The following is a 22101-nucleotide window of genomic DNA, read 5'->3' on the forward strand; positions in this document are numbered from 1 at the left end:
TCTTCAATTATTTGGCTCCAAAAGCATGATATTTAAACACCATAAAATGTAAAAGTTTTTTAAATGGCAAAAAATCTGAATAAAATGAAAAGACAGGAAATTATAACTTATATGTGGTATTTAGATAAACTGGATAAGAGAGTGCAATGATGTAAAGGGGGATACCAGTGTTACCTTTCTCCAAAGCCACATGCTAATATCACCTGGATAGTATTCCACCCATACCTGGGAGGGGTCTGAGGTTTTGAATAAAGGTGTTGCCTTGAGGGAAGGGGGAGGGAGAAAATGGAGCAAGGAATCATGGAGAGCAGCAGAGATGAAGCTTTTGGAAAATGCTTAGCATAGATGCCATGTGAAGTAATGCACATGGCTCTTAGGGCTGTGAAATAAAGCTAGCTGACTCCTGAAAATTTGATTGCCTCTAAATTTCTTTTTTTAATAATATTATTTAAACACCTTGATTACAAACATGATTGTGGTTCGGTTTCAGTTGTATAAAATGACACCACCCATCACCAGTGTAACATTCCCATCACTAATGACCCAAATATCCCTCTGCCCCTCCCCGCCCCTACCTGTACTCTAGACAGGCTTTCTATTTCCCTCATATATTCTCATTGTTAGGATAGTTCGCAATGTAGTTGTTTCTCTTTTTTCCCATTTTTTCTTTATTTAAACATCTTGATTACATAAATGATTGTGATTAGGTTTCAGTCATGTAAAGAAAACCCCCTTCACCAGTGCAACATTCCCAACACCAATATGTCAAATCTCCCTCCATTCCACCCCACCCCGACCTGTACTCCAGACAGGCTTTCCAGTTCCCTCATTCATTCACATGATTACGGTAGTTCTCTGTGTAGTTATTTCTATAGCTGCACTCACCACTCTTTCTGGTGAACTTCATGAAGTGAGCTGATGTTCCAGCCCTCCTCTCATTGTCTCTGAGGATTGTTAAAAAATGAATTTTATTTTTTTAAACCCATAGATGAGTGAGACTATTCGGCATCTCTCTCTCCCTCTGACTTATTTCACTCAGCATGATAGATTCCACGTACATCCATGTATAGGAAAATTTCATGACTTCATCCCTTCTAATGGCTGCATAATATTCCATTGTGTATATGTACCACAGTTTCTTTAGCCATTCATCTGTTGAAGGGCATCTTGGTTGTTTCCAGAGCCTGGCTATTGTGAATAGTACTCAATAAATATAGGTGTGAGGAAGGGGTTTTTGTATTGTATTCGTTTTTTTTATTTTATTTTTTTGGTTTTTGGGCCACACCCATTTGACGCTCAGGGGTTACTCCTGGCTATGAGCTCAGAAATAGCCCCTGGCTTGGAGGGACCATATGGGACACCGGGGGATTGAACCGGGTCCAGTCAGTCCAACGCTAGTGCTTCTAAGGCAGACACCTTACCTCTAGTGCCACCTTCCTGGCCCCTTTGTATTGTATTCTTGTGTTCTTAGGGTATATCCCTAGGAGTGGAAGAGCTGGTCAAATGGGAGCTCAATTTCCAGATTTTGGAGGAATCTCCATATCGCTTTCCATAGAGGTTGGACTAGACTGCATTCCCACCAGCAGTGGATAAGAGTTCCTTTCTCTCCACATCCCTGCCAGCACTGATTGTTCTCATTCTTTGTGATGTGCGCCAATCTCTGTGGTGTGAGGTGGTATCTCATAGTTGTTCTGATTTGCATCTCCCTGATGATTAGTGATGAGGAGCATTTTTTGTAAAGTTTTTTTGTAAAGTTTTTTTTTTGTAAAGTTTTTCTTGTAAAGTTCTGTCAGTGCCCTGTATATTTTGGATATTAGCCCTTATCTAATGGGTGTTGGGTGAATAGTTTCTCCCACTCAGTGAGTGACTCTTGTATCCTAGGTACTATTTCTTTTGAGGTGCAGAAGCTTCTCAGTTTAATGTATTCCCATCTGTTGATCTCTGCTTCCACTAGTTTGGAAAGTGCAGTTTCCTCTTTGAAGATGCCTTTAGTCTCAATGCCATGGAGTATTTTACCGATGTGTTGTTCTCTATACCTTATGGTATCAGGTCTGATATCAAGGTCTTTAATCCATTTGGATTTTACCTTCGTAGATGATGTTAACTGGGGGTCTATGTTCTCTTTTTGGCAAGTGGCTAACCAGTTCTGCCAGCACCACTTGTTGAAGAGGTTTTCCGTGCTCCACTTAGGATTTCTTGCTCCTTTGTCAACAATTAGGTAATTGTATGTCTGGGGTACAATGTCTGAGAACTCAAGATTATTCCACTGATATGAGGGTCTGTCTTTATTCCAGTTTAAAGTTGGGGAAAGTAATGCCTCCCATTTTCCTTTTCCCTAGGAGTGCTTTAGCTATTCGAGGGTTTTTATTGTTCCAGATGAACTTCATAAGTGCTTGATCCACTTTTTTGAAGAATGTTATGGGTATTTTTAAGGGGATCGCATTAAATCTGTATAATGCTTTGGGGAGTATTGCCATTTTAATGATGTTAATCCTGCCAATCCACGAGCACGGTATGTGTTGCCATTTCCATGTGTCCTCTCTTATTTCTTGGAGCAGGGCTTTATAGTTTTTTTGTATAGGTCCTTTGGTCAAAGATATTTGAGTTTGTGTGGCACTATTGTGAATGGGATTGCTTTCCTGACTCCATCTCTTCCCTATCATTATTGGTTTATAAAAAGACCATTGATTTCTGTAGGTTGATTTTGTAGCCTGCCACCTTGTTATATGAAGCTATTGTTTCTAGAACCTTTTGGTAGAGTCTTTAGGGTTTTCTAAGTAGAGTATCATGTCGTCTGCAAACAATGAAAGCTTGACTTTTTCTTTTCCTATCTGGATTCCCTTGATATTTTTTTCTTGCCTGATTACGATAGCAAGAACTTCCAGTACTATGTTGAAAAGGAGTGATGAGAGCAGACAGCCTTGTCTTGTAAAAGAATGTAGACGAAAGGCTTTTAATTTTTCTCCATTGAGGATAATATTTGCAATTGGCTTGTGGTAGATGGCTTCAACTAGATTGAGAAAGGTTCATTCCATTCCCATCTTGCTGAGAGTTTTGATCAAGAATGGGTGTTGGATCTTATCAAATGCTTTCTCTGCGTCTATTGATATGATCATGTGATTTTTATTTTTCTTGTTGTTGATGTTGTGTATGATGTTGATAGATTTATGGATGTTAAGCCATCCTTGCATTCCTGGGATGAAACCTACTTGGTTGTAGTGTATGATCTTCTTGATGATGCATTGGAGCCTATTTGCCAGGATTTTGTTGAAGAACTTTGCATCAGCATTCATCAGGTATATTGGTCTGTAATTTTCTTTTTTGGCAGCGTCTCTGTCTGGTTTTGGTATCAAGGTGATATTGGCTTCATAAACGCTGTTTGTGTGTGTTCCCGTTTTTTTTTTTTTTCAATTTCATGGAAGAGCTTGGCTAGTATTGGTAGTAACTCCTCTTGAAAGGTTTGAAAAAATTTCATTAGGAAATCCGTCTTGGCTTGGGCTTTTCTTTTTGTGCATATGTTTGATTACCGTTTCAATTTCCTCAGTAGTGATGGAGTGTTTAGATATGCTACATCCTCCTTACTTAAAAGTGGAAGGTTATAAGTGTCCAAGAATTTTTCCATTTCTTCTAGGTTCTCATGTTTAATAGAATAAAGTTTCTCAAAGTAGTCTCTGATTACCCTTTAGATCTCTCCAATATCTGTCGTGATCTCCCCCTTTTCATTTCTAATATGGGTTATCAGATTTCTCCCTCTCTCTTTGTGAGTTTTTCCAATGGTCTATCAATCTTGTTTATTTTTTCAAAGAACCAAGTTCTGCTTTCATTGATCTTTTGGATTATTTATTTGTTTTCTACTTCATTGAGTTCTGCTTTTAGGTTTGTTATTTCCTTCTGTCTCCCTATTTTTGGTTCCTTTTTTTGCTCATTTTCTAATTTTTTAGCTGCGTCATTAAGTTATTCAGTTATGCCCCTTCTTCCTTTTGATGTGTGCTTGTAGAGCTATAAATATTCCTCTCAGGACCGCTTTTGCTGTGTCCCATAGATTCTGGCAGTTTGTGTCTTCATTATCATTTGTTTCCAGGAAAGTTTTGATTTCCTTTTTGATTTCATCTCGGACCTACTGGTTGTTCAGTAGCAGGGTGTCTAATTTCCAATTTTTTAAGTTTTTCTTCTGTGTGGCTTTGTAGTTCACATCTAATTTTAGAGCCTTGTGGTCAGCAAAGGTAGCCTGCAAGATTTCTATCCTCTTGATTTTATGGAGGTATGTTTTATGTGTCAGCATGTAGTCTATTCTGGAGAATGACCCATGTACATTGGAAAAGAATGTGTATCTAGGATTTTTGGGATGGAGTGTCCTCTTGATATTATGGAGGTATGTTTTATGTGCTAGCATGTAGTCTATCCTGGAGAATATCCCATGTACATTAGAGAAGTATGTGTATCTAGGCTTCTGGGGGTGGAGTGTCCTGTATATATCTACTAGTCCTCTTTCTTCCATAACTCTTTTCAGGGCTAGTATGTTTTTGTTGGGTTTCAATCTGGTTGACCTATCAAGTGTTAATAGGGCCATGTTTGAGGTCTCCCACAATTATTGTGTTATTATTGATTTCTTCTTTCAGATTTGTCAGTAATTGTATTAGATAATTTTCTGGTCTCTCATTGGGTGCATATATGTTTAATAGTCTGATTTCTTCCTATTGCACATATCCCTTGATTAGTACATAGTGTCCATCTTTGTCCCTTACCACTTTTCTGAGTATAAAGTTGGTGTCATCAGATATTAATATAGCCACCCCAGCTTTTTTGAGGGTGTTGTTTGCTTGGATGATTTTCCTCCAGCCTTTGATTTTGAGTCTATGTTTTTTCTGATTATTCAGGTATGTTTCTTGTAGGCAGCAGAAGGTTAGATTCATCTTTTTGACCCATTTTGCCACTCCATGTCTCTTTTAATTGGTGAATTTAGTCCATTGACATTGAGGGAGATGATTATCATACGATTTAATGTCATCTTTGTAGATAAGTTTGCTGTGCTTTTTGGTCTCTCTTGTCTTAGAGTAGACCTGTCAGTTTTTTCTTTAAGGCTGGTTTATTATCTGTGAAGTTTCTGAGCTGTTGTTTATCTATGAAGCTATGTATTCTTCCTTCAAACCTGAAGTCAGGCTGGGTGCAGTATTCTCGGTGTGGCATTAATTTCATTCAGTCTTGTCACAATATCCCACCACTGTCTTCAAGCCTTGAGAGTTTCTTGTGACATGTCTGCTGTAAGTCTTAGGGATCCTCCTTTGAATGTAATTTCCCTTTTTGATCTTGCTGCTTTCAGTATTCTATCTCTATCTAAGGGATTTGTCACTGTAATGAGGATGTGTCTTTGGGTGTTTCTCTTTGGGTCTCTTGTAGCTGTTACTCTTCGGCCATGCAGGATTTGAGTGCATGTAGTCTTTAACTCTGGGAGTATATCTTTGATGATGTCTTTGACAGTTGATTCTTCCTGGAGATCTCCTTCATGGGTTTCTGGGACTCCAATGATTCTTATGTTGTTTCTGTTGAGTTTATCAAAGACTTCTGTTTTCATCTGTTCGCATTCCTTGAGTACTTTTTCCATTGCTGTTCATTTGTCTTTAGGTTTTTTTTCCAATTTCTTCTGTTGTGTTGAGTTTTTCTGCATTACATCTTCCAGTACTCCGATTCTCTCCTCAGCTGCTGATACCCTGTTGGCGATGCTATCAATTGATATTTTCAGTTGAGCAACCATGTTTTTCAGATCTGTTATTTCAGTTTGGAGTTTTCTGATTTCTGTCTTTGTGTTCTGTTCAGATCGATTTATGCTTTTTTTGAGTTCTATGAATATTTCCATATTTCTATTTTAAATTCCTTATCTGAGAAGTTAATCAGGTGGTTGGAATTTATTAGGTCATCTGAGCTTTCGTCTTCATTCTCTGTGGATGGTGTTTGCCTGCGAGGTTTCCCCATTGTCCCACTAGTAGTGTGGTTTTTCCTGCGTGTTGTGGTGGGGTTCATTGGTTATAAAGAGTACGCGGCTGCGAAGGAAAGTGAAGCAGCCATGCTCTTCTGCTGCCTCTAGTTGACAGTCTTCAGAGTGAACAAAGGCACAACAGGGCGGAGCCTCCACAGGCCAGAGACCTCAGCTTATTGGACAGCGACCCCCACAGCCAGATTGTATTTACTGGGCAGATTCAAAATGCAGTTTTTTGGGGGAGTGCTCCCTAGGCCTCTGTGGAAACCTTCAGGGATACAGAAACGCAGGCAGACAGGTGCAGAAGAAGTCTTGAAGTCCTCAGAGTGAACAAAGGCACAGCAGGGCAGAGCCTTCACAGGCCAGAGACCTCAGCTTATTGGACAGCGACCCCCGCAGCCAGAATGTACTTACTGGGCAGCTTCAAAATGCAGTTTTTTGGCGGTGCACTCCCTAGGCCTCTGAGGAAACCAGGGATTCAGAAACACAGGCAGACAGGCGCAGAAGAAGTTTCTCTTGAAGTCCTTGGAGTATAGTAGTTGTTTCTCTAACTAAACTTATCACTCTTTGTAGTGAGGTTCATGAGGTCAGCTGTAACATCCAGCCCTCTACTCTTGTCTCTGAGAATTGGTGAGACATGTCTTTCATTTTTCTTAAAACCCATAGATGATTGAAACCATTCTCCGTCTTTCTCTCTGATTATTTCACTCAGCATAATAGATTCCATGTACATCCATGTATAGGAAAATTTCATAACTTCATCTGTCCTGACGGCTGCATAATATTCCAGTGTGTATATGTACCATAATTTCTTTAGCCATTCATTTGTTGAAGGGCATCTTGGTTGTTTCCAGAGTCTTGCTCTGGTAAATAGTGCTGCAATGAATATAAGTGTAAGGAAGGGATTTTTGTATTGTATTTTTGTGTTCCTAGGGTATATTCCTAGTAGTGGTATAACTGGATCATAAGGGAGCTCGATTTCCAGTTTTTGGAGGAATCTCCATATTGCCCTTCAGAAGGTTGAACTAGGCAGCATTCCCACCAGCAGTGGATAAGAGTTTAACCCCAGCACCCCTCTTCCACCTTGCTCCAGATCTCCAGGGCTTCCCCGGGCCACATGCCTGGGCAAGCTGGTGAGTTGGGCCCCTTGGTGGAGCTCAAAGGTACCCTAGGCTTTCCCCCATCATCCATTTAGCTCCTTATGGAGGGTTTGGGTGGGGCCCTGAACTTCTGGCCTCCCAGCTTCTTGAAGGATCTCTCCTTCTTGGGAGCCAGGAGTCTAGCAGGAGGGGGTTTGGCAGGCTCCCGCCAATCGGAGGCCTTCCTAACCAGGCCTAATGGGGGTGCAGGACTTGGGTAACCCCAGAACCCCTCTACCACCTTGCTCCAGATCTTCAGGGCTTCCCCGGGCCACATGCCTGGGCAAGCCGGTAAGTTGGGCCCCTTGGTGGAGCTCAAAGTTACCTTAGGCTTTCCCCCATCATCCATTCAGCTCCTTAGGGAGGGTTTGGGTGGGGCCCTGAACTTCTGGCCTCCCAGCTTCTTGAAGGATCTCTCCTTCTTGGGAGCCGGGAGTCTAGCAGGAGGGGGTTTGGCAGGCTCCCGCCAATCGGAGGCCTTCCTAACCAGGCCTAGTGGGGGTGCGGGACTTGGGTAACCCCAGAACCCCTCTACCACCTTGCTCCAGATCTTCAGGGCTTCCCCGGGCCACATGCCTGGGCAAGCTGGTGAGTTGGGCCCCTTGGTGGAGCTCGAAGGTACCCTAGGCTTTCCCCCATTATCCATTCAGCTCCTTAGGGAGGGTTTGGGTGGGGCCCTGAACTTCTGGCCTCCCAGCTTCTTGAAGTCACTGGTAATCTCTGTCCAGTCTATATTTTCAAAATCGCGCGGGGGCTATTGCCCCGTGCGCACAAGAAACATTAATAGTACTCACTGTCATTGAATTATGTTTTTATATATGCAGAATGTCCAGTTTGTACTCTGCCCTTTTGCATACCCCTTCATAAGTTCATATTTCTCTTTAACTTCCTTAACTCCTACCATCATTACTGCTAATTTACCCTTTCTAACTTAATACTGTAGAGTCCTAAGTCACAGATCAAAGTGGTGCCCTGGAGTTAACACCCACCCAACTATTTTAAAAGGCATAAAAAGGACACTTATGTCTCTTCATCATTTTATGGGTGTTTTCTTTGATCGCTATAACTTTTGCTGAATATTTTCTTATACAGTGATGAAATCCCCCCATGTTTTTTATCTTCTCTTTGTGAACTCCTCAATATGAAATTTGATGTGAAAGAATCCCTCAGTTTAATGCTTTTATTTGAACCAAGTCATGGGTATTGTTGGAAATGTTCTTACACCCCCATATCTGATAGCACCACGTGGCTTTATTTCTTGTTTGCTTAGGCACACTAAAACAGGAAAATACTATATATACCAATAAGTTCTTATTTAATAGAGATGGGAACACACAAATCTTGTAGTGCAATGAGACCTTACACCCTGAACATTGACATAAAGACCTGGTACAGGCCTCAGAAAAATGGGCATTCTCCATTCACCTCTGATCTAGAGAAGACATCTACAAAACATCCAAGGTTGTATATAACATCACCTGGAGGCATTCCTCTACAAGGGAAGACCCTACAGCTGCTCTGACATCAATCTACTCAAAAAAGACTTCCCTTAACACTAAGAAGACTTAACAAAAACAATGACCTGCTTACTGGACAGGGCTTGCTGTATTTCCCCTTAATTGTGAGGTTAGTCTATAACATCACCTGGAAGCAATCCTCTACCATGAAAGACCCTACCACTGCTCAGACATCGTCCTGCTGAAAAGAGACTTTCCTTAACAATGAGAAAACTTAACAACGACCTACTTACAGGACAGGGCTTCTTGCATTGCCCTTTCATGGTGAGGTGAAACAAGAAGACACTCCACAGCATGACTTCAATTTAGGATATGCAGATTCCAGAATCTTTAATACAGAAACATGATACCAACAACAGAGACTGTGTGAAAAGTGCCTGAAGCCTAGAGTTGGTCTTATGCCAGGAAACTACAGGGGTAGGATCTCTTTGTGTTTAGGCCAAGGTTATTCCTTTCCATGCCTCTCATATTTTGGTGGGCCTATGCAAACAACAATTGCCACTCTAACACCATTTTTACTGTGCTCCTTTGACTCTAATCCTTAAAATGCACCCACTTAAAATTTGAGGTTAAATGCACCCACTTAAAATTTGAGGTTAAATGCACCCACTTAAAATTTGAGGTTAACTTAAGCTAATATGCATGTACATGGAAATGTAAAAAATACTATGCCTCTAATGTTTAAGGAGTTACATAAGTTTTATGGCTTTATATTGCCTTGTGTGCTGTTAAGAAATATTATAATGTGCTACAATCTGGGGACTTGAGGGACAAAGTAATTGTACATGGATTCTGTTTTATTTATCTTAATGTTCTTTGGCTGAAAGTTCAAAGTTAAGATATCAGCAAGGGGACTTCTTCTGAGAATTATGTTATGGCTGATTGTCCTTCCACTGTAACTTTACCTTGTCCTCTTTCTTTGCATCTTTTGTTCTCATAATTCAAAATAAAAATAAAAATAAAAGTGTTCCTGTCTCACCACATACCCACCAACACTGTTCTCATTCTTTGTGATGTGTGTCAATCTCAGTGGTGTGAGGTGGTACCTCATAGTTGTTTTGATTTGCATCTCCCTGATGATTAGTGACGAGGAGCATTTTTTCATGTGCCTTTTGGCCATTTGTATTTCTATTTTATCAAATTGTCCATTTCTTCTCCCCATTTTTTGATGGGATTTGATTTTTTTTTCTTGTAGAGTTCTGTCAGTGCCTTGTATATTTTGGATATTAGCCCTTATCTAATGGGTATTGGATGAATAGTTTCTCCCACTCAGTGGTGGCTCTTGTATTCTTTTGAGGTGCAGAAGCTTCTCAGCTTAATATATTCCTATCTATTAATCTCTGCTTTCACTTGCTTGGAGAGTTCCATTTTCCTCCTTGAATCTGTCTTTAGTCTCAATGTCGTGGAATGTTATACTTACGTGTTGTTCTATATCTCTTATGGTTTTGGGTCTGATATCAAGATCTTTAATCCATTTGGGTGTTAACTTCATACATAATGTTAACTGGGGGTCTAAGTTCAATTTTTTGCAAGTGGCTAGCCAGTTGTGCCAACACCACTTGTTGAAGAGGTTTTCTTTGCTCCATTTAAGACTTCTTGCTCCTTTATCAAAGATTAGATGAAAAAATGTGGAATGCTTTACAAATTTGCATGTCATCCTTGTGCAGGGGCCATGCTAATCTTTTCTGTATTGTTCCAATTTGAATATGTTTTGCTGAAGCGAGCATTGCTTCTGAAATTCTATGTCATTATCCTGCTCCTTCAGACCCACTGGCCAAAGGGGTAATGGTGCTGTGCCAAGAAAGGCCTCACCCCAACACAAGATCTTATATTTTATATTTATACAACAACTGGTGGCCCATAGAGGGACACAGGATCTGAGGACCCCAAAAGACTGTCATAATGGTGAGTGCTTTGATCCTATGACTTTTTTAAACTGGACTGAAAATGGAGAGCCCACAATGTTGGAGCAAATGGCGCCTGATCTGAACCTGGTGGAGACCCCTTCAGGTGGGAAAGTGGGCAGTGAATGAGGGAGAGCATGGAGCATCTAAAATTTCTCCTACCAAAAGTACCTTTCTGAGGCCTCCCTTTCTGCAGAAACTTATAGAGGTCACTGATTGAAAAAAAAAAGCTTCATTGATGGCAGATTCGCAGTAGGATGACAACCAGCAGTGACCGACCTGGATTCTGTCCCAGAAGACCTCAGCTGCACTAAGCTCCCAGACTTCCTGCCTCATGTTCAACCTCCTCCTCCTTTCCTTCTCCAGAGATACTCTGTCCGCAGAAACTTTGTCCCCACAGATACTTGGTTCCCAGCACCTTCCTCAGTAAATATCTCATCTTTCCCCCACCTCTCCCGCCAGGTTCCCCAGTGCCTCTTTGCACCATGCTTCACTCCTGGTCCTCACATTCCTCCTCAACTCTCTCACGTTCTACCCTCAATGAGGCTCCTCCCTTTTTCTAGGCTGAGTCTCAAGACCAACTTGCCAGAAGTGCACCTCATCAATGGCCTTAGGGTGCCCCCTCCAGAGCTAATACAGTGGCTGCTGGTCTCCCCGGTGGAGTGTAACTCCTGTATAGGGCATGCTGCGAGAGTCCTGACATGTGGGTGACACTGTCCTGGAGCAGCCAGATCCCTCGAGTGCAAAAATGCCTTGAAGTACTTGGTCCTGGATGGAACCCTATGACCACTCTGCCTGTCTTTGCAACTACAGAGACTTCTCCCAGGAAAGGAAAATGGTGTGGGAGCAGAGGGGAGCTCCCTGGGTTTTGCCCTGTGCTCCTGCACTTTGTGTTTATGTGCCACCCACCTGCCAGGCTTCTCTGGACAGTGTCTGAGCTGGACTAGGAGCCCAAAGGACTGAAGAACCCACCAGGTTCATTCAGCCACACCCGCATTCTTAAAATTGTTCCCCTGAAAAGAGAGTGTCCTCCAGGAACACCTGTTTTCTGGACCCCAATTACCTCCCCATGCCTCACTCAGGCTCCAAGCAGGATGACATGAGGGAGCTGAGTGGTGTTAAGCTCTGGACCCTTCCCAAGGCCTTGAGGTGGGCCTCAGTATTCCTGCCAAACCCAGGGTTGAATGGGAAAATGCACCTACTTCTAGTGAAAGGACAAGGGGCCAAAGTCTGCCATGGCCCAGGATTCCTGCCTCCAAAAGCTTCTGGGTGTTTTTTATGGGGCCTGTGTATTATCTAGTATGCCTCCCTCCACGAAAAAAATAGAAAATAGAACACAGATTGATGATTCTCAAGAATGTTTATTTTCCCCCACAGTATTATGTTTTTAACAGCAGGTGAGAAGAACATGAGACATGCACATTAACTAGCACTTGGTATTGGTTCCTGATGGCTAAACTTCATGCTTCTGGTTGTTTCTTGAACTGCTCACAGTTGTCATTTGAGGCTTCTCCATCAGACTCATCATCAGTGTTGTCACCTGAAGACTGAAGTGACAGAGCAAGTAGCAGCATAGAATATTGCTGATCATTCAGTGGCATCACCAGATCATAATTGGAGGATGTGCGGTGACTTCTGATAAGTTCGAGGTCTTGCGCTTTACCATTTGTATCGGAAGCACTGCTTTTGGAAGCACCCTGCTCTTCTTGTTCCCATTCCTCACTAGTTTCCTTCAGATGTTCATATAAATTGATCATAGACAAGGAAGAATCTGGGCTTCGAGAAGTTGTGTTTTTCTTCTGCATATTTGCCTCTTCGTTCAGGGAAGAACTGCTGGCCTGTAAGCAAATAGATAGTCTGGAATCCGTCAGCATCTTTCTCTCTGCAGCGGCCAATTGGTTGTCTTGCACTGAAGAGGCTCTTCTGTAGGTTTTCTTTTGAATGTTTTCAATGAGATGAAGTTTATCCCTTTGGAAATTAGGGTTGTGGTAGAACTGAAATAAAATTAATCACTGCAGTCAGTCTGTGAGTAAAAGCCCCAATTCCTCCCCAGCCCCCAATACTAATGTTCTGTTTGATTTTCAGCAAAGAGAAAAAGCTAGCAAGTTTTATGATACCCTAAGAACTTTAGCTCAGGACAGATAGAAGCTTATGTGAAGGTGGGTTCAGAATGAAAAGCCCTGTACTTCTCTGTCCTACTTGCACCTCAAGGTCTGTAGTGCTGAAAACTAGCTATATACTCTTAGGATATGTACCTACCTCTTATGGTAATCTGGCAGGTGAAAAATAAATTATTCCCCAAACTAAACCCCTACACATTATGTTATTCATCTGATAGCATCAGAAATAGGGAACAAGGGTAAGGGAGGGAGTTGCTATTTACCTTAACTCTCCTCTTTCCTAGAAAGGGACATATGTCACTCAGGCCAGTTTTATTAAACCCATGGAGATGAAGTTGCCGGATAAAGGTCTTTAAGCTGTCTGTCTCAAGTATACTCTCAGGCGCAGGACTTTGCAAAACTTCTCTTTGAAACAGGTCTTCATCAACGACAATATTCTTTCCACTTTCACTCCAGTAAATGGATTCAATGGTATCATCTTCTACCAACATCCATAATCTAACAGGAAAAGAAAGTTGCGTGATGTTATCCGCAATGCCTGAAATGTCCTCTGAGTTCAACTGATTGCTGGAGACTGCAACTTGTTTAATATCCTGACTGCTAGATGCTCCTAAATCCTCCAGTGGTGTTTCTTCTTTGACCTCAGAGTCTATTGTGCTCATGAGTTGGTCCTTTCCCACATTTCTGACGTTGGGTTCCTCCTTTTCATCTTGGAATATACTGATGACATGGCCTGCTACAAGCTCTTCATTGCAGGATGGCTTCTGATCACCTGAATATGAATAATCTTTAGCCTGATGATCCATTGGCGTGGTCTAGATGAGAGACCTTTTATTTTCACAACCTCCACCTGTCCTGTGGGCTGGGAAATGACTCTGGCTTGAGCCAGGATTCCGGAACCAGTGTCTGAAATCACCCACCTCTTTATGTGTAATACGTGAGGTCATAAAGGGGCTCCCAGGCACCCTACAGAGGGGGTCCCACCCAGTGTGGGGAAATCTGGCCCCACCCAGTTTATTTTCAACATATATCAGAATATGTGAATTGACCATATATCATAGAGTATTAAACCCTTGGTTGACCTTATACAAAACCTGACCCTTAACCTTTGTTATGTCTCTCCAGCCCATATTGCACTTGTGTCACAGTTTGTGAAGACTCTCTTCTATCTTTATCTTGCTGTTTTTTTCTGCATTTCCTTTGGAATTTCCTCTTGGCATTGCCTCAAGCTTATTCATTCTCTCGTTTTCTATTTATTATATATATAAATATATAATATTTTGTAATCTTTAGCTGTACTTTCTACTTATTTTTAGAGTTCATTTTATTTAAATAGTAATTTACATGGGTGTATATTTTCACACGTCTCCTTGTGTATGGACCTCAGCACATACATTGCCAAAGTTCTAGTGCAATCATATTATCACAATATTTCCTCTTACAATTCCTACACTCACTCCACTGCTGAACTTCCAGCAAACAACTTTGTTTTCATAGACTCTAAGCATTTTGTGGCCTTTGGCCAGAACACTTCATTGGGTTACTTATACATGAGTGCATCTGTATATCTACTCCTTGCCTTTTATTGCCTTCTTTTATTCACTGAGCAGGATCACGTCATGTTCCATTCCTCTTGGTCCAAAAGGCACACATATCCTCTTCAGTATCTGAGTATTCCATTCAGTAGCTAGGCTGTCTATCTCTTCTATGCAGTCTTCATTTAATTGGCATTTGGATCAGATCCCATAGTTTGACTCTAGTGAACCATGCTGCTGTAGAGTGTAGAGAGTTTTCAAGTTCTTTAAATAAATACCTACAAGTTTAAATAAATACCTACAAGTGATTTTGCTGGATCGTGTGGTATTTCCATTTTGGTTATTGAAAGAATTATCATATATATATATATATATATATATATATATATATATATGTTTCACTAACTTACATTCCCACTGACACTGTTTGAGGTTGTCTTTTTCCACACCATTGTCACTGCTTTTTTGCCCTTTTTTTAATTTAAACATGGTCGTTACAAGGTTTTTCTTTATTGAGTTTCAGTCTTACAGTATACACCTCCCTTCACCAATACACATCTCCCCCACCTCTGTCCCCAGTTTCTCTCCTCCATATCCCCACCTGCCTCTGGACAGTCATTTTAGTTCTCTATCTATCTCTCTTTCTCACTCACTCATTCATTTCCCCTCCATTTTACCCTTTTGGACACTGTCATTCGCATTATTGTTAGTTAAGCAAAAAACAACTGTGATAATAGTTCTTTTTTCAGCACCCAGTTCTTGTTCAGTGTGATCAGTTCCAACTATTATTGTTATACTTGTCCCTTCTCTACCCTAACTGCATTGCTCCACTCTTTGTTGAAAGTTTCCTAACATGGATTGGTCCTCCTGGCCCTCATATCTGTTGTCTCTATGTATTTTTACCATTCTGTGGCTGTTTTCACTCAACTATTGAGCCAATTGAAGATGATTATTTGCTATAGGGACCACTTAAAAAAATACAGGTTTTATTGAAGTGAAATCAGAGATGCTGCCATCCTTGCTGCTGGAAATGTTCAGTTTTCTGACTACTCTACCAACCTCCTCCAGAACTGTCTTCGTTTTCCTAACTTGAGCTCCTATCCCCATTAAATATAATTTGTTTATTCCCATCCCCCCATGTCTGACCCTAAGCATTCTACTTTCTGGCACTGAATTGGACAGCTTCTCAGCATTTGTGTAAGTGGATTTCTTTCTCTTTTATAACAGATTTATTTCACTTGGCATTATGTCCAAATGCCCTTCCTTTGTAAGCGGAATACCAGATCATTGTGAGACTACTATATTTTCTTATCTGTTGACAGACTCTTGGGGTGCTTTTCCATTGATGCTGATGTGAATTATGCTATGAATATGATCACAGCTGTGGAAATATGTTGCTGGCCATCTGACTCAGCACTGAGTGGGGCTTCAGGGTTATTTGATAGGAAGATGGGAGTAAGGAGTTGGCAAAGAGTGGGTACTCAGAGACCAGACATACTCAAGAGAAGTTGGAACAGAGTCCGATTTATTGGGATTTCTGCTTCATATTTAAGCAAAAAGTTATCAATAGTAAGAAGTTGGGTAGATAAAGTGTAACATGTTTTTTGCTTTAGAATAAACATTACATGTCAGCATAATCATTAGGCAATCATCCAAAAGTTATAAGTATATTATAAATTCTTAGTAATCGGTTTTGTTTACCATAAACAGACATCAGAAAAGTGCTTATTATTTCCTTTTGGATATTATTCTTGGTACTCAACAGAAGTCAGAAAAATACTTATTCTTTCTTCTTGGATATGACTCTTGATAGTCAACTATTAATTGACAAAGTACAATACCATTGTACATTTAATATTATACCAAAGAGCTATTGTGAACAAAGGGCAGATATAATTAAAAGACCAAACACAATACTAAATAACTGACTAAAAATATTATTACTGATTCTACCATCTTGGGAAAAATATTATTGTAGATTATTCTATCAGCTTAGAGCAGTGCTTCTCAATTATTTCTATCACGCCCCCTAGGAAGAAGAAAACATTTTTGTGCCCCCCACGACTGTAAATAGTATTTTTATTAAAAAACTTTAACCTGCAAAACAAAAATATATAAAATAATTTGAGCTGATTTTTTAATCAGAGGTGATGTCTGGATTAATGATTACAATTAGCACATTTTGCAATGCATAGCTTTTTGAAGTGGGGTTTGAAGCGGGGCACAGCAACTCTCAGATCTAGAGATATACAGAGACATAAACACGGGGCTTAGCTTGTTATGACAGTGTTTGCCGAAGTCAAACGCGCCCCCAGGGGGCGTGTCTCACGATTTGAGAACCACTGGCTTAGAGTAAGTAAGGCATGTTCCAGCTATTCTTGTTTTAATGCAAGGGGGAAAGGCATGCAGTTTGTTTTTATTATTTTTTATGTACTCAGAATAGTTAATTCTCATTATACATTAATGGTTAGTAAATTCATGGTTGCTATTCTGCCAAATGCTATCCTAGGCACAACTGGCCTTTTCTCAGCAGTGTCTACCAGGAACACACACACCCTTTTCAGGGGAGAGGCTGAGCCTTCACCACAGTAGTCTTGATGGAATCTAACCATCATGCCTAAAGGCTGGGAGCTACAGCACAAATACCTGAGGCTCAGTTTTCAGTCAGCTTTGGTGTATGTTCAGTGGTAGGGTTCCTGGGTCACATGGTCATTCTGTTTTCCATATATTGAACATCTGCCTTGATGTTTTCCTGGCAGTGTATCATCTATATTCTCACCACAAGCCCCTGACTTTCAATTTCTTCCACCCTCACCAACATACTGGTATATGAGTGTATGGGAGGGGGTTCCCAAGTGGTGTTATCCATGCAAGAAGCCACTCCTGGCTATTGTACACCAACCAGGTGGAAAATAGAATGCTAGGATCCAAGAGTGCTGTATTGGGGAATACCCTTGGGCTTCTAGAGCAACACTCAGTGGTGCCCAGGTACCATGCAGTGCCAGGGATCATAGTGGGGTTGGGTCAGATTAGCCAGCATATTGATTATACAGGCAATGGCACTCTGAATGTGCATTTCCATAGTGTCCAGTGATGTGGAGCCTCTTGTCAGAAATTCATTAGCTGTTTCTAGACCTTAATTGGGTGCTTGTCTATTCTAGTCATCTGTGCACTGTCATTTCCAATGCCATTAATTTTGTTATTGCATATATCAGGGAGGCACTACACTTGGTCCCGGGGTTTGTACACTTTCAGTTGTGCCTGGACACTTGCTCACTGGGGACTCTGAGGACTGCACCATTGTAGTGCTCCTAAGGCTCATGCAGCTAAATTTAGGGCTTGCACACACTTGGCAGCCTTGTGCTGAAGATGACAGACTTGTGCTCTGGTCCTGGAATGACATTTATAAGTGTGGCAGGGCAAGAATCAAACTTGAGGCCTTGTGCCTAGAAGACAGGTGTCTGACACTGAGACATCTCTAACATATATGTGTTCTAGAAGAAGTATGATTTTTCTGCAGAATAAGCTACTTGAATTATTTCTTCAGAAGTAGGTGGATCATTAGACACTGCTATGAGAAGATGCTGCTTTCATCTCTTTAAGAGAAAAGCCAAGGCTTGTGACAGGCCACACTCTACAGAGTTACCTAAGGACAATAAAAGCCACATGTTTCATATCTCTCCCTGGGAAAATTCCTACAATAAACCTGAAAAGAATACACACCTGACCAACTGGGAGAGACTGAGAGGACCTTTCACCTTTGATGTTTCTCTACTCTTCTGTCTCCTAAAACTCTCATGAAAGGGCCAAGAAGGGCCCAGAAAGAACAGTCTCCTAGAGGCATCCAAGCAGAAAGGCCAAGAAAGACTAAGTTAGTGAAAACCAGCTACCAGATATGCCCCCAGCATAAAGATAGATCCTATGTCTGTGAAGGCAGGCTCGAGGGATCTGCTCCTGCTGTGAGATTACCACCTGAGAGAGACTGAGGGGACCTGTCATCTTTGCCTGTTTCTCTACTCTTCTGTCTCATAAAACCCTCCTGAGAGAGCCCAGGAAAAACTGTCTCCTAGGGGCTCCAGAAGAGCGCTGCAGTTGACTTTGTGGCCACAGGCTCTTTCTAACTAATAAATATCAACCTTAACAGCAGAAAAATATCACACTACAAGCATGATAATGGGGAAACCTCGCAGGCAAACACAATGCTCAGAGAATGAAGATGATAGCCCTGCTGAGTCAAAAAATATCAATCATCTGATTGATCTCTCAGATAAGTAGGTTAGAGTAGAAATATGATAGATCCTCATGGAAATCAAAGCAAACATAGCTCTAGCTGAACAGAACACAAAGACAGAAATCAGAAAACTTGAAACTGAAATAAAAAGTTCGAAAAATAAAGTAGCTGAACTGAAAACCTCAAAGAAAAGACTCTCCAACAGGGTAACAGCAGCAGAGGACAGAATCAGTGAACTAGAAGATGAAATACAGAACAACTCCATACAGCATAAGAGATTTGAAAAGAACCTTAAGGCAAATGATCAGACAATGGAAAAATTACTCAAAGAATGTGAACAGATAAAATAGAAGTCTTTGATAAACTCAATAGAAACAACACAAGAATCATTGAAATCCCAGAGGCCTAGAAAGGATATTCCATTTCTCTTTTAAGGTCTAGTATATATTTGTTGGGTTTCTATTTGGTTGACCTATCAAGTGTTGACAAGCCTATGTTGAGGTCTCCCACAATTATTGTGTTATTATTGATATCCTTCTTCAGATTTGTCAACAATTGTATTAAATACTTTGCTGGTCCCTCATTGGGTGTGTATATGTTTAGGAGAGTGATTTCTTCCTGCTGTACAAATCCCTTGATTAGTACATAATATCCATCTTTGTCCCTTACAACTTTTCTGAGTATAAAGTTTGTGTCATCTGATATTAGTATGGCCACCCCCGCTTTTTTAAGGGTGTTGTTTGCTTGAATTATTTTCCTACAGCCTTTGATTTTGAGTCTATGTTTATTCTGACTATTCAGGTGTGTTTCTTGTAGACAGCAGAAGGTTGGCTTCAGTTTTTTGATCCATTTCGCCACTCTGTGTCTCTTAACGGGTGCATTTAGTCCATTGACATTGAGAGAAATAGTTGTCATGGGATTTATTGCCATCTTTGTGTAGAAGTTTGGTGTGTTTGTGTTAATGGACATTAAGAGAACAATCCCATTCACATTAGTGCCACACAAACTCAAATATCTTGGAGTCAACCTGACTAAAGATGTGAAGGATCTATACAAAGAAAACTACAAAACACTGCTCCAAGAAATAAGAGAGGACATGCGAAAATGGAAACACGTACCTTGCTCATGGATTGGCAGGATCAACATCATTAAAATGGCAACACTTCCAAAAGCATTGTACAGATTTAACGCGATTCCTCTGAAGATACCCATGATATTCTTCAAAGAAGTGGATCAAATACTTCTGAAATTCATCTGGAACAATAAACAACCTAGAATAGCTAAAGCACTTTTTGGGAAAGGAATATGGGAGGCATTACTTTCCCCAATTTTAAGCTGTATTACAAAGCAATAGTAATAAAAACAGCATGGTACTGGAATAAAGACAGACCCTCAGATCAGTGGGATAGGCTTGAGTACTCAGAGAAGGTTCCTCAGACATATAACCACCTAGTTTTTCATAAAGGAGCAAGAAATCCTAAATGGAGCAAGGAAAGCCTATTCAACAAGTGGTGTTGGCACAACTGGTTAGCCACTAGCAAAAAAGTGAACTCAGACCCCCCAGCTAACACCATGTACAAAGGTAAAATCCAAATGGATTAAAGACCTTGATATCAGATCTGAAACTATAAGGTATATAGAACAACATGTAGGTGAAACCTCCAGGACATTGAGACTAAAGGCATCTTTAAGGAGGAGACAGCACTTTCCAAACAAGTGGAAGCAGAGATGAACAGATGGTACTATATTAAGCTGAGAAGCTTCTGCATCTCAAAGGAAATAGTGCCCAGAATACAAAGGCCACCACTGAGTAGGAGAAATTATTCACCCAATACTCCTCAGATAAAGGGCTAATATCCAAAATTTACAAGGTACTGACAGAACTATACAAGAAAAAAACAACTAACCCCATCAAAAAATGGGGAGAAGAAATGAACAGACACCTTGAAAAAGAAGAAAGGCAAATGGCCAAAAGGCACATGAAAAGATGCTCAACATCACTAATCGTCAGGGAGATGCAAATCAAAACTACTATGAGGTACCACCTCACGCCACTGATATTGGCACACATCACAAAAAAGGAAAACAAACAGTGCTGGCGGGGATGTGGAGAGAAAGGAACTCTTATCCACTGCTGGTGGGAATGCCGTCTAGTACAACTTGTATGGAAAGCGATATGGAGATTCCTTCACAAACTGGAAATTGAGCTACCATATGATCCAGCTATACCACTCCTAGGAATATACCCGAGGAACACAAAAATACAATACAAAAATCCCTTCCTTACTCCTATATACATTGCAGTGCTATTTACATTAGCCAGACTCTGGAAACAACCAAGATGCCCTTCAACAGACGAATGGCTAAAGAAACTGTGGTACATATACACAATGGAATACTATGCAACTGTCAGGAGAGATGAAGTCATTAAATTTGCCTATACATGGATGTACATGGAATCTATTATGCTGAGTGAAGTAAGTCAGAGGGAGAGAGAAAGACACAGAATGGTTTCACTCATCTATGGACTTTAAGAAAAAGGAAAGACATTTTTAACAGTATCTCAGAGACAAGAGAGATGAGGGCTGGTAGGTGCAGCTCATGACATGAAGCTCATCACATAGAGTGATGAGTGCAGTTGGAGAGATGACTACACTGAAAACTATCATAGCAATGTGAATGAATGAGGGAAGTAGAAAGCCTGTCTTGAGTACAGGTGTGGGGGGTGGGGAGGAGGGAGATCTGTGAAATTGGTGGTGGGAATGTTGCACTGGTGAATGGGGGTGTTCTTTACATGACTGTAATCATACAACTATAATCATATTTGTAATCATGGTGTTTAAATAAAGATAATTATAAACAATTATTTTATAGGAATAATAAAATAAAAAGTAAATATTTGAAAAAAATCACATCTATTAATTATTTTAATGAGTCTATCCTAGCTTTTATTTGTTTTGCCTGTTATGGTATGTATGATATATATGTAATATGTGTTATATAAGATTATAAGTTTAATTTGAACTATACTAAATGTATTGACAAAGAATTATAGATACATGAACAATTGTGATAAATCTGTATGGAGATATTTTACTGCATTTTAAATGAGTGAAAAAACTTTGATCTACACTTTTTGATGTAATGATGTAATGAGATATGAGGGAATACTGAAAGCAGCAAGACTGAAAATTACATTCAAAGGAGCATCCTTAAGATTTACAGCAGATATTTCACAAGAAACTCTCAAGGTCAGAAGACAGTGGTGGGATATTGTGACAAGACTGAATGGAATGAATGACTCACCTAGAATATTGCTTCAGCCCAACTCACCTTCAGGTTTTAAGGAAGAATACATAGCTTCACGGATAAGCAACAGCTCAGAAACCACAGGTGCAAAATCAACCTTAAAGGATAAATTGAAAGGTCTACTTTAAGACAAGACAGACCAACAGACACACAAAAACTTATACAAATACTCCTTGCTTAACGAACAAGTTCCATTTCAAAGACTTGGTCTTTAAGCAAATTGGTTGTTAAGTGAGGTATTATTGCATGTACTGTATACATTAGTACAGTATATGCATAGTACTTGACAATACAGTATTCTTAATAAGTAAAATAATGAGAGAGATCAAACAGAAAACTTCCACTTGTTTTAATTTGCATAGGTTGTGTCAT

General features: G+C 40.4%; 1 non-coding gene across 1 annotated transcript; it reads right to left on the bottom strand.

The window, feature by feature from the left end:
- Positions 1–10252: 10252 nt before the first annotated feature.
- LOC126000260 (U6 spliceosomal RNA) lies at positions 10253–10354 on the bottom strand. Its single transcript, XR_007492615.1, has one exon. It is a non-coding gene; the product is annotated as a U6 spliceosomal RNA (small nuclear RNA).
- Between the last annotated feature and the right edge of the window lie 11747 nt (positions 10355–22101).

Source organism: Suncus etruscus, chromosome X, assembly GCF_024139225.1.
Source record: "Suncus etruscus isolate mSunEtr1 chromosome X, mSunEtr1.pri.cur, whole genome shotgun sequence".
NCBI classification, from domain to species: domain Eukaryota; kingdom Metazoa; phylum Chordata; class Mammalia; order Eulipotyphla; family Soricidae; genus Suncus; species Suncus etruscus.